The 15,836-nt window shown below is 44.3% G+C and overlaps 1 protein-coding gene across 1 annotated transcript in view; it reads left to right on the top strand.

The window, feature by feature from the left end:
* The window catches only part of LOC147733094 (uncharacterized), a 137,404-nt gene that overhangs the window by 32,555 nt on the left and 89,013 nt on the right, over positions 1-15,836 (top strand). The gene's annotated exons all lie outside the window — the stretch shown is intronic.

Below are 15,836 nucleotides of genomic sequence, written 5' to 3'. Positions count from 1 at the left end.
GTCTCCGTTATGGAGGTTGTCAAATCAGTGTTGGCCTCAACTTGAGACCTCGTGGTTGACTGTGAATCTGGCATTTCCCACTGGGCACACACTCCTCTAGGGATAGTATTGCTATTGCTAGGAGAGCTGCTCAAGCTTCTACTAGCAGGTCCATCCCTTTTGTGAGAATATGCCCAACTATGATTAGTGCCCTGATCCTGGGATGGAGGGGGATAGCTCTTCTTGCTACAGGGAGATGCTCTACTTAGTCAGTTCATCCCGTCTTGTGGGCTGAATCTATTACCTGTTGGGATATTAAAACAGGGACAGGTTGTCCAGTGATGTTCACGTATGGTTGGTCTACAGTGTATAGGAGAAAAACTCCTACCCATCCTCTGGTCGTAGTTAAGTTTATGTGGTCTGTTGGGGAGATAAAAGAAACTGAAATGGAGGGGTAAAATGTTACTCATGGTCCTCCTGTGCTCGTTTGCTAAAATACTCTGTGCTATAAAGGGATTCCTAAAATTAATTATTATGCGTTCCCCTGATCACCTATCCAGCCCACTCTTCTGGTTGTCGGGATCTCTTCTGAAATCTCGTACCCCTGGGTGCTATTATTCACTATCCAATTGACACATTTATTTTTCAATTCTTGGTGGGTTTCCAACAGGCCTTCTGTTACGGTCGGTACCCCAGCAAGCACCACTACATATTGGGATGAGGCCGGTGGGAGGTTGATAGTTGGCAGTACTTGTTTTTAGGGGGCAAGGGTAAACCATTTCCTTGGGCATTCACTTTTGGGGGTTTCTCGGCTTCCAGTTGATTCCAAGCAAAGATTGGCTAACATTCATTAATCTTGCCTGTGCTCCTATCCTGTTGTACATTAGCCTGGGTTGTAATAGGAGGTTGGTCTATAGCTATTGAGGCGGGGTCATCCAAATGAGTATCCTATCAACCTGATGGCATGTACTAATTCCACAAGTGGTCCACCCTTACGGCTAACTCGTCTATCCTATCCATTAAATTGCAGAGTTCCTCCTTGATAATGGCCCTCACTTGCATGTGTAGATTGTTCACCAATGTTGATACCCACCCAGGCTGTTCGATAGTAGGGTCGTTGGGCACCCCTGCAGTATCATCAGGCCTGGGTCCTTCCAGTGGAATGGGGACTTGAAGTAGTTTTTTCCGCTTGGCCGGAGGTTTAGCTTTAGACTGTGTTCTAGATTTATTGCTTCTGCCCGGTTGCTTCCTGGTAGCAACCTCAGGTGACTCTATACTAGACTCTAAATCTATTATTAGGGTATTAGGGGGGTCTAGAGATGTAACCTCTGTATCTGCAGTCAGACTATGAGTCTATGTTTCTAGATCATGGTTTGGCTTAATGGATAGGCGTCTCTCTGTCCTCACTATTTCTGAAGAGACTACACCCAGAGCTTTCGACAACATCTGATCAATAGAAGTGGGTTTCAGTGTTGGTTTTGGTGCAATAGCCACTTGCTTTTTTTCCACGCATACCCTTTTCCCCATTTTACAATTATCTTGCTTATTTATTGTTGCAAAATAATAGCCCACTAAATGGATTACTCAAGGTATGGCCACACAATAAACCTTAGATTACATAAACTGCAATATGGCCAAACACTGAAAACAGGGCTTTGAATCACAAAATCCCCGGCTTACGATTTTGAACAGTACCTTTTTGTCCAGGGCATGAAGAGCAGTTGTTAGAGGGGGGCCCAGCAGAGCCTCTTCCTGCCGCTGACGGCCGTAGATGGCCCCGTCTTTGTCCCCGTCTTCTCCCGCGCGTGTCCACGATGCAGGAGCTCTTCTTTGATTTTATGCGCCAGGGGGCGTGGGAGCAGCATCAGCGGTGTACCAGCCGCAAGCATTGACGGGATATGTAGTCCCCTGGTAGGCGGTCACGTCACAGATGGCCCGGTGGTCTGTGCGGGGCTGATTGTGACCAGCGGCAGCTGGAGAATGGGAGCGTAGTCCTCCAGTGAGTGCCCCCTCTTCATTCAGCGTCCCCCGCTTTATCGGGGCTCTCCTTTGATTTTATGTGCCAGCAGGCGCGGGAGCAGTGTCAGCGGCGTCCTAGCTGCAAGTGTCTCCAGGATTTGTAGTCCCTCGGTAGGCGGTAGGCGGTAACGTCACAGATGGCCCGGTGGCCTGTGCGGGGCTGATTGTGACCAGCGGCAGCAGGAGAATGGAAGCGTCGTCCTTCGGTGAGTCCCCTCTCTACTTTCAGCATCCCAAATAGTTACATAACCGAAGTTTTCTCCACTCCCAGAGGTGACATGGTTGTATACGCTATCCACAGCACAATGTAATGAAGTACGGCCCAGAGGCAGTATCATGCATAGATAATGAACACACGTATACAGATAGATTCTGGAAGTGGGTACGGGTGCATGCGCTTGACTCCTTTTTATTACCAATGTCATATATCCAGTGATGTCTTTGCTGGATGCGTGTGGGGTGTGTTTAAAGCAGCTATTGGAGATGACTGAATGGTGTCTCAATAACAACAAATTCATCTTAGAAAGGCTACACTGTAAATAGACACACGGTTCAGCCATGGGTGCTTCTCCCCCAGCTATGCGAATCTGCATATGGGCAGTTGGGAGGATCAGGTATTAGGGGTAAAACACCTGGAACAAATGACAAACAATATAGTAGTCTACAAAAGGTTCATAGACAATATCTTCATCCTATGAAAAGGGTCGAGTGAGAGCACAGAAACCTTTGCATCTGAGATTAATGAGAACTCCTTGAACTTAAAGTTTACTTGCACCACCAGCACCACAACAATCCAATTCTTGGATTTGGAACTGTTCATAGCCAACAACAAAATACAGACATGGACATATAGAAAGCCCACAGCAGGCAATGCAATACTACATGCCCAAAGTTTTCACCCTACCAAACTCAAGGAGTCGATATCCTATGCAGAGTGCCTCAGAATGACACGCAATTACAGCACTAAAAAAGATCTGAGAGATGCGAAGGAAAACCTCTTTGTAAGACTGAGAAATAGAGTTTACAGCAAGAGGAACCTAGATAAGGCAGAAAGTAAATGTGGGGAAAAGAACAGAAAAGATCTCCTGTTCCCAGTACAGAGTAGTCCAAGTAACAGCAAGGACAAAACCACACAAAACACCCCGAGACTTACCACAGGCTACAACACGTACCACGCCAACCTACGTAAGATCTTAAAAAGGCACTGACCACTGGTACGAGATGACCCGATCGTAGGTCCTCTGCGTGGGAAATCACCTTCAGTCACCTTCAGGAAGGCTAAATTGATGAGGAGCCAGTTAGTCTGCAATGCCCCAACCAACACAAAAACAGCCACGTGGCTCCAGGCACAAAAGGGATTCAGGAAATGCACCAAGTGCAAAGCTTGTAAACATGGGATTAACATCAGCTCTGTTACACTACCTTTTAGACAAACACCCTACACAATCATGGGGAGCTTCTCGTGCAAGACTGAATACGCAGTCTATGTACTGGTGTGCATTTGTGGGAAAAGATATGTGGGGAGCACCATCCACCAGGCTCATGTGAGAATTTTGCAACACCGTAGGGCAATAGCGAATGATGACCAAGTATACCCTGTGGCTAGGCACATAAACACACATCAAGAAAGGGCCCACAGCTAGAAAAGGTGGAATTGAGCTACAGTTTGTCATACGAGAAGCAACAAAATGCGGGTGTGGAGCCTGCGATGATACGTATGTGTGGTGCGGACAGAGCGCACAGCAGCAATATCTTTTCCTAGAGGACTACCTCATCTACAATGCCGACCTGATCTGAATTGTGAACACTGCTGTCTGCAGTGTAAATTGAAGGCAGTACTCACAGACATCCATGAATACTTTTTCTCACTTCTTCTTCACAAAGTACAATATAAATTACAGAAAACTCCGCAATAAATAAATCAAAACCATTGAAATTCCGATTTCTGCTGTCCACGGTGTAGACTATTCAGTGTTCCTTTGCACTTGCAAGATACATTTGGTCATTGTACTAAACCTATAAGTCATCGGAAAAAATGTCTTCAAGCAAGTATACTAAAAGGATAATGTGTATATTTCAATAGACGTTGTAGTTACTTGACTACTGGATTCTGTAATTAAACAATCACCACTCGCTCTGAATTGTGAACACTTCTGTCTGCAGTGTAGGCCAGAGAGAGTGGTCAGCAAGGGTCCACAGCTACGTAACGTGGACTTGAGCTTCTCAGTTTGTCATAAGCAAAGCAACAAAAAGCATGTGCGGAGCCTGTAATGATACATATGCATGGTGCAGACAGAGCACACTGGAGCAATGTCTTTTCCGGTAGGGTGTTGAAATATCGATTACAAAAATATAGTTGACATAAATATAGTTGTAAAAATTTTGTTTACAAAAATATCGACACCCTATACCTAAACAGGTAAGTACATAATTATCTACTCAAAAATATCGTTGTAATTAATATAGATGTAAAAAATATCGACTTTTTAAATTAATTAAAATTACATTAAATAATAAATAAATATAAGTACTATTAACAAAATACATTACATTACTTTTATTTTCTAACTATTTAAAACAAATTAACTACACTTTTTCATTATAAACTTACTAAATGTGTACATATACATATATTTAACACATTACTTTATATAACAACAATATAATTAAAATATACAATATATTATTAGTTAAAAACATTTGATAGCGTAGGTGTAAAAATTACTATTCCCACTCCAGAGGGTGCAACAGTAGGGAAAGCGTTGGATAGCGTAGGGGTAAAAATTACTATTCCCACTCCAGAGGGTGCAACAGTAGGGAAAACGTTGGATAGCGTAGGGGTAAAAATTACTATTCCCACTCCAGAAGGTGCAACAGTAGGGAAAGCGTTGGATAGCGTAGGGGTAAAAATTACTATTCCCACTCCAGAGGGTGCAACAGTAGGGAAAGCGTTGGATAGCGTAGGGGTAAAAATTACTATTCCCACTCCAGAGGGTGCAACAGTAGAGAAAGCGTTGGATTGTGTATTTGTAAAAATTACTAAATGTATTTACTCATTTATAAATTAACAAATCTTTATTTTTATTTAATTAATCATTAATTAAATAATTATTCAATTAAAATGTAATTAATTCACTACATTTTCACTAAAAAATTCCAGTAAACACACATAAAATAATTAACCAATTAACATAATTAATTAACATAATTATTAATCAATTAACTAATTGAAGTTAATTAACTATTATTTATTACACTATTTATATTCATTTAAAACATTAATTAATCTATTATTTTATTGTATTTAAATGACTTCCCACCCTACTCCCCTATAAACCCACAACCCGCTACGGAACTATTAACACTAAATTCAACATAAAATACATTATTAACTAATAAAATACTACAAAAAATACTACTTTGACAACCAATACTCATTAAAAACACTACATTACTTATAAATATTTAAAAAACAATATTTTTGTAAACTATGTTTTTGTAAACAATATTTTTTACAACTATATTAATGTTATCGATATTACTTTCCTGTCTGTCGATATTCTGGTCAAACTATATTTTTGTCATCGATATTTCTTCCTGTAGATATTTCTGCGGCGATATTTAGGTTAGTCGATATTTTTACGATGATATTCCTGCTCTGTACCGTCTTTTCCTACAGGACTGCGTCATCTACAATAGCGACTCGATCTGAATTGTGAACACGGCTGTATGCAGTGTTAATTGAAGCCAGTACTCACACAGACAACCATGAATACTTTTTCTCACTTCCTCTTCACAAAAGACAACAACATAAATTACAGAAAACTCTGCAATAAATAAATCAAAACAATTTGAATAGCAATTTCTGCTGTCCAAAGTGAAGATGAATTTGGTCATTGTAGTAAACCTATAAGTCATCTAAAAACATTTCTTCAAGCAAGTATACTAAAAGGATATTGTGTATATTTCAATAGACTTCTAGTTACTTGGCTACTGGATTCTGTAATTAAACAATCACCACTTGATCTAAGTTGTGAGCACTGCTGACCGCAGTGTAGGCCAGAGGCACTATTCATTAACGCATCACATCCATGTACCGATGAATTCGAAAGCATGGAGTTGGTTGCACCAGATCGGAGGGGGTACACAGAAATAATCACAGACTTAAACTTCTGACATCCTCAATCATAGAATCAAGACCACGTTTCACTCTTCGGACCTGCTGTACCATGGTATACTCCATCGACTGGTGTCAACCAAGCACGGTAATCATGTGCAACAGTTAGCTACGCAAGCACAGAGTCTGATGCACCTCAACGGAGGGAGTTCTATGAAAACCAAGCAACAAGTAATATCGGACATCTTCCATTGTGGGATCAAGACACTGTTCCACTTTTCCACTATAGTAGGTTGCACCTGGTCAAAGGGAGTACCTTCATCTCCACTCTCAGATGCAGTTCTAACATCATCCATTGTGGTATCAAGGCACCGTTCACCTGTTGGGACCTACAGCTGGTCCCACCTGGTCAGAGGGAGTACACAGAAATTATCACAGACTTTAACTTCTGACATACTCAATCATAGAATCAAACCCCATTTCACTGTTCGGACCTGCTGTACGGCAGTGTAGTGCAGCGACTGCCGTCAGCCAATCCCAATAATCATGAGCAGCAGTTAACTAGGGAAGCACAGAGTGTGATGCACCTCAACAGAGGGAATTCTGTGAAAAGCAAGTAGCAGGTAATATCGGACATCATCCATTGTGGGATCAAGACGTTGTTCCACTGTTGGGACCTACAGTTGGTTGCACCTGGTCGAAGGGAGTATCTTCATCTCCACTCTCAGATTCAGTTCTAACATCGTCGATCATGCGATCAAGACACCGTTCCACTATTGGTACCTGTTGGACTACTATGTTAGTAGTATACACAGCACTCCACGGTGCTGGGCCTCAGGCTGGGCGCTGTGTGCCTGTGTCATGGTAGCAATTGATGATCTCAGGAACATTCCAACCTCACAGACCTCGGCCCAGGAGCTTCTGCCGGCACATGGTGGGCACTCTTTCACATAATGCAGGAGCGAAAGGTGAACTGTAGGGACATGTGCTTCGCAGCAACCATGACGGTTTCTGGATACCAGCAGACTGAGAGAATCATTCAAGCAGCCACCGTCACACATGGGGTCAACCTCATGGTGGTGTTAGCTGCAAAGACCTGGCAGACATGTTTGCCATTCCTGAGCAAAACCACACCCACAGAAACGTGCCTTTTATTCATACCCCTACACTAGCCCTGTATGCACTGAGCCAGCCCACTAAGCAAACGATTTGGGGGTGGGGAGGGGGGGGGGCAGGTACGCGCTATGTTTTTGTAATCTTCCCTACTGACTGTACTATCATGGTTGGGTCCACTGTCTACTTCACTCAAAAGGCAATAAGTGTATGTTCACATGTCCATGTCTATGCTCTGCATACTCAAATCTGTCCAGCACATCCCCTAAACACTTTGCATTGTATACTTTTATAATTGAGAATCACTTCCCACCTTTGCACATACTTTGCTCCCAACTCTCCCTGCATTCTGCATTATGTGGCAGAGGTGCCATGCCATGTTTGGTTTGTACACATGGCTAGCCACAGTTCCCACAGTACGTAGTGTAGTTGTGTCTGCTAGGTGTACATGTTGTTTGTCATGTTGCATGTGATTATATAAGGTAGCGTGTTTATTCACGAGCTGTGGTTTCTCCCATTTACATATCACTGTCTTAAAGAGGATACAGAACTTTTTCTCGCAGGTAAAAAGAGCAACCACAATGGCACTCATTCATTACTATGCAAGAATGTCCAACTACACAACGCTTCCAAGCTTACAGCCCCCAATCTTGCGTGCTTTCTTAAAACCACTCAATCTCCCACAATCAGCCCAACATTCAGACAGCTGTTTAACAACACTTATCTGCTTCTCAAAACCATGCACTCCTACGGAATGTGAGCTGGCATACCATATCTCCTTACTGTTTCAAAACGAGTAATTTCCTATGGCAATGTCTATTCCCATGTATTTGTAAATCAAAGGAGAGAGTAAGGGAAATTACACAGGCTATGTGTAGTAGGAACTCCTGGTCCCCTAGTAAAGAGTTTAACAACAATGGAGGAGTACCCCCTAGATGCAAGGTATACAGTGTAGGGATTTCCTCTGTATCTAAAGCATAAGGCTTAGGTTAGCAATAAGTGTCCCAACCTTGAACCGGACAAAAATTGTCTTTTTGAGAAGACCCCTCACTCACCAACCTAGCTGGTGACATGCTTCATCATCGGGGTCCCACCCCATAAGCCGAATGCCTATGGGGTGTGCTGCGACACCTTGTTACAGTGGAGCGGGTTCTTTGTTTTTTTATATGTGAGAAAAAATTGTGAAAAGTGTGTTAAAAAGGGACAAAGCTACTCACTGCAAAGACTTTATTCTTGAGTGATTTGTCCCTATTAAAAATTATCGTGTGGCACCAGTGCCTACTTAGGAAGGCTGTGGTGTCTCAAAACGTGTGGTATATCTAAAAATAGCGTAGTGTGCTATGTGTGGTTTTAAAATTTAGGTCTACATGTTTCAACCATTTCAAAAAGATTCTATTGGTTTTCTTCAGGACCGTGTTTTTGAACGGGGTGGTCCGCACACGCTAAGGCGCGTCCAGCCCTCGTCCAATATAAAGACCACAAATTATGGTCTTGTGAAAAAGTGGTGTTTAATCCTGAATCAGGAAAAACACGTGAAGCGTTAGAGTATTGCTTCATGGGCAGCGGGAGTTCCAAGACGGCAAGTGTCCGTCGCTTGCGGCTTCTGCTCGTCTTGTTTTCAAACCTACTTGGTTTCCTCTCGGTCCTGCCCCGTGTCTATTCCCACCCACACAAACTAATTCCCAAACTTCAAATTGACCTTCAAAACCCACTTTGAAAACAGATTTCATTAAACTAACCAACGTAAAACAGCTTTTGCTCAGAACAGAAGTGTACCTCGCTTCTGCAAAATAATTTATCGACTGCAGATAACACGAATTCCAAGTAAAGTGCAGTCCCTTTTAAATACAAACCTCCCATTACACTTTGTGAACTCTTACACAATTTTCAGCACATCTCACACTCAAAGTCTGGCACACTTTTTTAACACAGTCTCCTCCGGCCTTCTCACACTCTTTCAAACTGTTGTTGGTGTTATAGCAGACTTAATTCATTCGATCATCTATGGAATACCACGAACAGTGCCCATAATTCTCGCTCTCTTTGCAGCCATCCTAGTACTATTTTTGCTTGTAAAAAATGGCTGCGCTCCCTGTGCTAACAACCATGTCCGACAGAATACACCTCTACGCAAAGCTACATCAACACTGTCGAAAAATGAAAAAAAATTTGGCTGCCTGCCTCTATCTACTGTCCGAGCGAGCTACAACATGACATTTATTTACACATATGCAATCTGTGTACAACCATCCTTTTATTGCAAAACTTGCCCATTCGACTGGCGAATGGATCTATGCCTTGCCAACATCCCAACAATCGCTCCCGATATCCAGCAGGTAATGGAGTATCTTGAAAACCATGCCTTGATTGTTCAGGCAGCGGAGAAATGGTGGATGCAACACAAAAAGGTATTAGGGTGGAATGGGATTTCTGCGCAGCCGCAAAAGAACTCTTGCTACGTGCAAACTTTGACAACATCGCAAATTGCCTGCCCATTCAAATTGCCTCTCCAACATTTGAGGAACATTACTGTCCCTTCGAGGATATGAATTGGATTGCTTCGCTTTTCTCACATGATGGCAACAATGACCTGTTGAAACATTACGCATCGCAAGCCGCTGATGAACTTCCGGACTGCAATCTCCAAGACTTGTAAGAAATTCATGTTAATCTTGAATTGATTTTATTTTAACTTTTTTTACTTTTTCCTGGAATTTTTTTAATACACTTAAATTGAATTATTTTCATATAATAACTTTCTAAGTATGCTCCCGCATTTCAACTCTGTTTTCATTATTGCCCCTTACGTCTCCACTCTAACCAGGAACCGGTGATGTATGGCCTATGCAAATACGCTATTCACTTGTTAAATTAGCCTAAACCCAACATCCATTTTGAATCTATGTCTATTCTTTGTGCATATGTCTCTCTGCCTCCCTGTTATCCACAAAGCCCTTTCACACAAATTTACTCTTCCTTAGCCTGTGCTCACAAGCTGGCTATCAAGATAAAAAAAAAAAAACATTGTTTAGGAACTGGTTGGCACAGTGTGGTAATCGTATCCTACCTTTATTTTCATTATACAATTTAGTCATTCATGCCTAATAGCTATTGCTCATGTCACATCTAACTGTAACATGTAATGTGGAATTTACTGATGCAGGAGCTTCGGTTTAAATACAGCAGAAGCGGTTAGAGTTTACATCAGGTTGACACCTTAGCACTCTGCAAAGAATTTTTTTTTAGGAGAGCTGAAGACAATAATGTATGGTTTGACCAGAAGGATACTAAATGTGCTTCGCAGAAGCGCAATGTTTGCATGCCTCCTCAAAGTTCCAATCTGGGTAGAACTATTACCAATTCTGACACGCACGAGATAGAACCTACTGTACAACAGATTCCTGACTGTTCTACTATTGATAAATTTTGTGTTACAAAAAAGCAGTACCCGGGTCCCTAAAAAGTGTGATGATTACATTTTGTAAAATCTTTTTTTTCATTGTTTTCTTAAGGGATACATGTGGTAATCGTATCCTACCTTTATTTTCCTTATAGAATTTAGAGTAATTCAACTCTAATAGGTATTGTTGATGTCACATGGAACTGTAACATGTAATGTGGAATTCACTGATACAGGAAGGAGCTTACTTTTGAATCCAGCAGAACAGCTTAGTTTGCCTGAGTTGGAGCGTAGGCCACGCCCACTTCTCCTCGGCCACGCCCCCATCCCCTACATAAGCCGCGCGCTCGCTGACTCTCGCTGTAGGCTGATGCAACAAACTCCTGAGGTGGAAGCCGGGAGCTACGAATGCTTACTTTTTAAAACTGAATATTGTGTTATTGTGTGATTTTTAAATACATTCTGTGGCACTTTCTCTCACCTCCTCTTGAGGCACCGACATCCCCTGACCCTTCTCCCCGCGCAGCCGAGTAAAGGCGCTGCAGCGGGTCGCAGGAGGATCCCCGTCATCACCGGAGCGTAGGCCACGCCCACTTCTCTTAGTCCATGCCCCCATCCCCTACATAAGCCGCGCGCTCGCTGACTCGCGCTGTAGGCTGATGCAACAAACTCCTGAGGCGGAAGCCGGTAGCTACGAATGCTTACTTTTTAAAACTGAATATTGTGTTATTGTGTGATTTTTAAATACATTCTGTGGCACTTTCTCTCACCTCCTCTTGAGGCACCGACATCCCCTGACCCTTCTCCCCGCGCAGCCGAGTAAAGGCGCTGCAGCGGGTCGCAGGAGGATCCTCGTCATCACCGGAGCATAGGCCACGCCCCCATTCCCCTCCCATATTACAATGTGCTTTCCACGGAAGCGCAGCGGACGAGCGCAGCGGGCGCGCCGTCAGCGCGCCGAAGGCGCGCCAAAGGCAAGCCCGTCTGCGCCCGTCCGTGACCGCCCGGGGCCAGGGGCCATGCACCCTGCCCCTGCTCTAATCTATACCTCAGCCCAGTTACTGTCATATAACAATTTGCAGTCCATTGCCCCCCCCTCCTCCAGCGAATTATTTCCCTGGGTATTTCTGTCCTTTCACCGACTTTACCCAGTCCTATGCCGCTTATCTCCCGGCCTACTACCTTCTCCTCTCCTGCCCTCTCCCCTGCCCTGCCGCCTATTATGGCCTCCGCGTACTTGCTAAACACTAGATCCGCCGGTAAGCATCAGCTCGAACTTTTTAATTTACTGGACACCGAGTCTCCCGACTTTCTGTTTTTAACAGAAACTTGGTTCTCTGCTGACTCTCTTCGTGACCTACTATCCACCCTACCTGATTCCTACTATGCTCTTCAGGCGGATCGCCCAGCAGGTAAATCAGGAGGGGGGGTGGCGATGATAATTCGTTACACCCTTCAATTCTCGCTTCTCCCCCACCCTCCCATTCCCGGTGTTGATTTCTTAGTCGCTCGTTCTACTAACCTTCCGGCTCCCCTCACAATAATCCTTATGTATCGGCCCCCACAGAACATGCCTTCCTTCGTATCTACTCTTCAGGAAATCCTGGCTACGCTCGTGGTTAACAACTCATCCGTGATCCTCCTGGGTGATTTTAATTACTGGCCAGGTGATCCAAAGGAAGACCAGTTCTCCAAAGACTTCTCAGCCACTCTTCAATGTCTCAATTTCCTCTCCCACGTTCACTCTCCCACTCATGCCTAGGGCCACATACTGGACCAGATCTGGTCGGCCAGATGCCCCATATCTTGCCCTACTGTTCTCCCCTGCATATGGTCCGACCACTCTCTCATCTCCTTTTCCATCCAGCTTGAACCTCCAGAGAGACCCTTCATACCCAGGAACATCTCGGCCCGCAACTGGAATCAAATTGATCTTAGTTCCCTTGGGGCCTCCCTCGCTCTTTCCCCTCCTGATTTTGCGAATCTCTGTCTTGATTCTCAAGTAGGTGCTCTGAACCATGGTTATCCTCCTCTTGTGATTTGGTCGCTCCCCTAAAGAAAGTTAAAGCCTGCCGCCCAAAAATGGTTCACGGATGAACTCAAAAACCTCAAATTAGACCTTTGGCGCAATTATTGCCCTCTGCTGCATGCTAAATATAAGACTTTATTAATCAACTACAAAAAGGCCATTCTCTCTGCCAAAACGACCTATTTTTCGGAAATAATCACCTCCACCGCCAACAAGCCTAAGGAGATATTTTCCACTATTCATAATCTAGTTTCCTCGGATAGGGCCAACCCTAATCTTATTCCTTCTCAAGATCTTTGCATTTCCCTTAACAATTTTTTTCTAGAGAAAATAAAAAAAATCAAATCTAATATTCCTCCAGTCACAACGCCGCTCTTTTCCATTGCTCTTCCCTCACCCTCCGCTTTTCTTTATCAATTTCCCCACATTTCTCAGCATGCCTTTTTTGTACTCCTTCAGAAAGTCAAGTCGGGCTCTCCGACTGACTGTGTTCCGGCTCGTATCCCCAGAGAGCTTCTTACCCACTGTCCTGCTCCCCCTCTTTCTCTCCTTAATGCCTCCATTTCATCTGGTCTAGTACCAACATTCTTCAAGTCAGCTATAGTTTTTCCTATTTTGAAAAAACCTGGTCTGGACCCATCTCTCCAATCCAACTTCAGACCCATCTCCCTCCTCCCATACCTCGGGAAGATCTTAGAGAGCCATATAACGATGTGTCTCTCTACCTTCATCGAGGGAAACCATCTTCTGGCCTCACACCAAGCGGGATTCTGCCCTGTCCACTCCACTGAATCAGTGGTCTTATCAGTTCTAGATGAGCTCAAGAGCAAGGCTGACCTTAATCTACCCCAAGCCTTGGTACTCCTCAATTTGTCCGCTGCGTTCGACACGGTCGACCATTCCATTCTACTTGACCGTGTCCGTGCAGCGGGCATTCGAGGCACTGCCCTCTCTTGGCTCACCTCTTTTCTCACTGAACGGACGCAGGCGGTCCAGCTCTCTGGTTTCTCTGCCCCCTCCCGCTTGGTTCCCTGTGGAGTCCCCCAGGGTTCTTCCCTGTCCCCCCTTCTTTTCAATCTTTACATTCACCCTCTCGTTCTTTCTCTTCTGGAAATGGGGGTCTCCGTGTATAACTATGCGGACGACCTCCAGCTGGTATTCGATCTTTCCTCCCCCTCTGATTCCTTACCTAAATTTCATTCCACCCTAACCTTTATCTCTGAGTGGATGAACTCCAACCAACTCAAACTAAATCTGGACAAGACGGAGTTGGTCCTGACTGGCCACACCATTTCTCCCTGGTCGGCTGCCTTTTGGCCTTCTACCTTCGGCCCCCCGCCCACACCAGTGGCCTCTGCTAAAACCTTAGGCATTAAAGTCAGTCGGGACCTCTCCATGCACGCCCAGATTAGTACAGTGGTATCTTCTTGTTTCCTCACCCTCCGGATCATCCGGAAAGTGTCCCGTTTTTTTTCTTCTGACGCCCTCAAACTTATCATTTCAGCTCTGATTCTGTCCCGTCTTGACTACGGAAATAGCCTCTTCGTAGGCATTCCAGCCTACAAACTTCGCCGACTTCAGGCTATTCAGAACCAAGCTGCCCGTCTCATTTTTCACCTCCCTAAATCCCTTCACATCACCCCCGTGCTGAAATCTCTTCACTGGCTTCCCATCCACTAGAGAGCACTTTTTAAAATCGGTTGTCTGGCCTTCATGGCCCGTGCTCGTACTGCCCCGGTCTTTATCAATTCTCTTATCAGCCTCTACATCCCCAACCGTACTCTCCGCTCTTCCAACCAAGCCCTCCTAAATGTTCTGCGTTTCCGCAGATCCAAGACCGGAGGCACCCGCTTCTCCGTACTGGCCCCTTGTTTTTGGAACAGCCTTCCACTGTCCATCAGATCAACCCCAGTCTACTTCCAGTTCCGTAAGGCCCTTAAGACCCTCTTATTTTCTCAAGCGTACTCCTGCTAAACTTCCTCAGTAGAATTCCATCCTCATCAACTGCCTACGTCAGCGCCAGGAAGCCGCCAGGTCACAGTGCGCTTTATCAAGTATTTTCAATTCCAATTTCAATTTCAATTTGGATGCCTTAGCTATTGCACCAGTGGGTCCATTTATGGCACTTAAATAAAGACACTTTTTATTTAACTTTCAAACTCCATCACTTTATTACACACAGCCACTTTCTTACACACACCTGATCTCACTATTTGTCTTCTGTGGCATTGCAACATTCTGCATTATATTCTTCACAATTATTTCTTTATTCCTGCTTGCTAAAACACTGTATTCAAGTCTTCAGACTGTTAGGGGTGAGTGTTGGCTTCCCACTCCCTGTATACTATAAACACATACTAACAATACTTACACAGGTATGTTACTGCGGCCAGTATCCTACAGCGCCTACAGCGCATCACTTTACAGCATTCAGCTCACGACTTAGACTCACAGTTTCATCTCCGAGTCTTCAGAGCGGTACTAGTGAGTAGTTTCCTTCCCACTCCCGCTATAGTGTAAACGCATACTAACACCACCTGCACAGCAATGCTTCAGTGGCCAGTATGCTACAGCGCCCAGAGCACATCAGTTTACAGCATTCAGCTCACAGTTTAGGTGCACTGTTTCATTCACGAGTTTACCGGTACTTCACCTCAGCACCATCTTACTCTAGGCAAAACAGCACTTTCACACCGGTACGGGTAAACACTTCACTTCGGCCAGTATGCTACAGCACCCACAGCACATCAGTTTACAGCACTCAGCTTACGGTTTAGGTGCACGCTTTAATCCCGAGTTTACCGGCACCTCACCTCACCACCATCTCACTCTAGGCAAAACACCCCTTTCACAACTGTAAGTGTAAATACTTCGCTTCACACTCCCTCTATCGCACACCCTTACCACCCTACAGAGCTCACAGCGCTCCTACCCTCCTCTCTCCTACTTTTTTTGCCCTTCTTCCCCCTACTCGCTACAACTGAATCACAAAATGGCGGCCAACACTTCCTAGTTGCAACCGCTCGCACAGCTTGCAGCCAATAAGCAGTAAAGCTCGTGCTCATAACGCCTCAGCCAATCTGATCACAGAATTCCCAAATATCAATATCTGTAAATTTTGATCTTTCTCCAAAACTACTGAATGAATTTACACCAAATGAACAAAAGCATGCTTTCTA

Source organism: Lissotriton vulgaris, chromosome 2_1, assembly GCF_964263255.1.
Source record: "Lissotriton vulgaris chromosome 2_1, aLisVul1.2, whole genome shotgun sequence".
Lineage (NCBI taxonomy): Eukaryota > Metazoa > Chordata > Amphibia > Caudata > Salamandridae > Lissotriton > Lissotriton vulgaris.
This window is presented reverse-complemented; position numbering and strand designations above follow the sequence as displayed.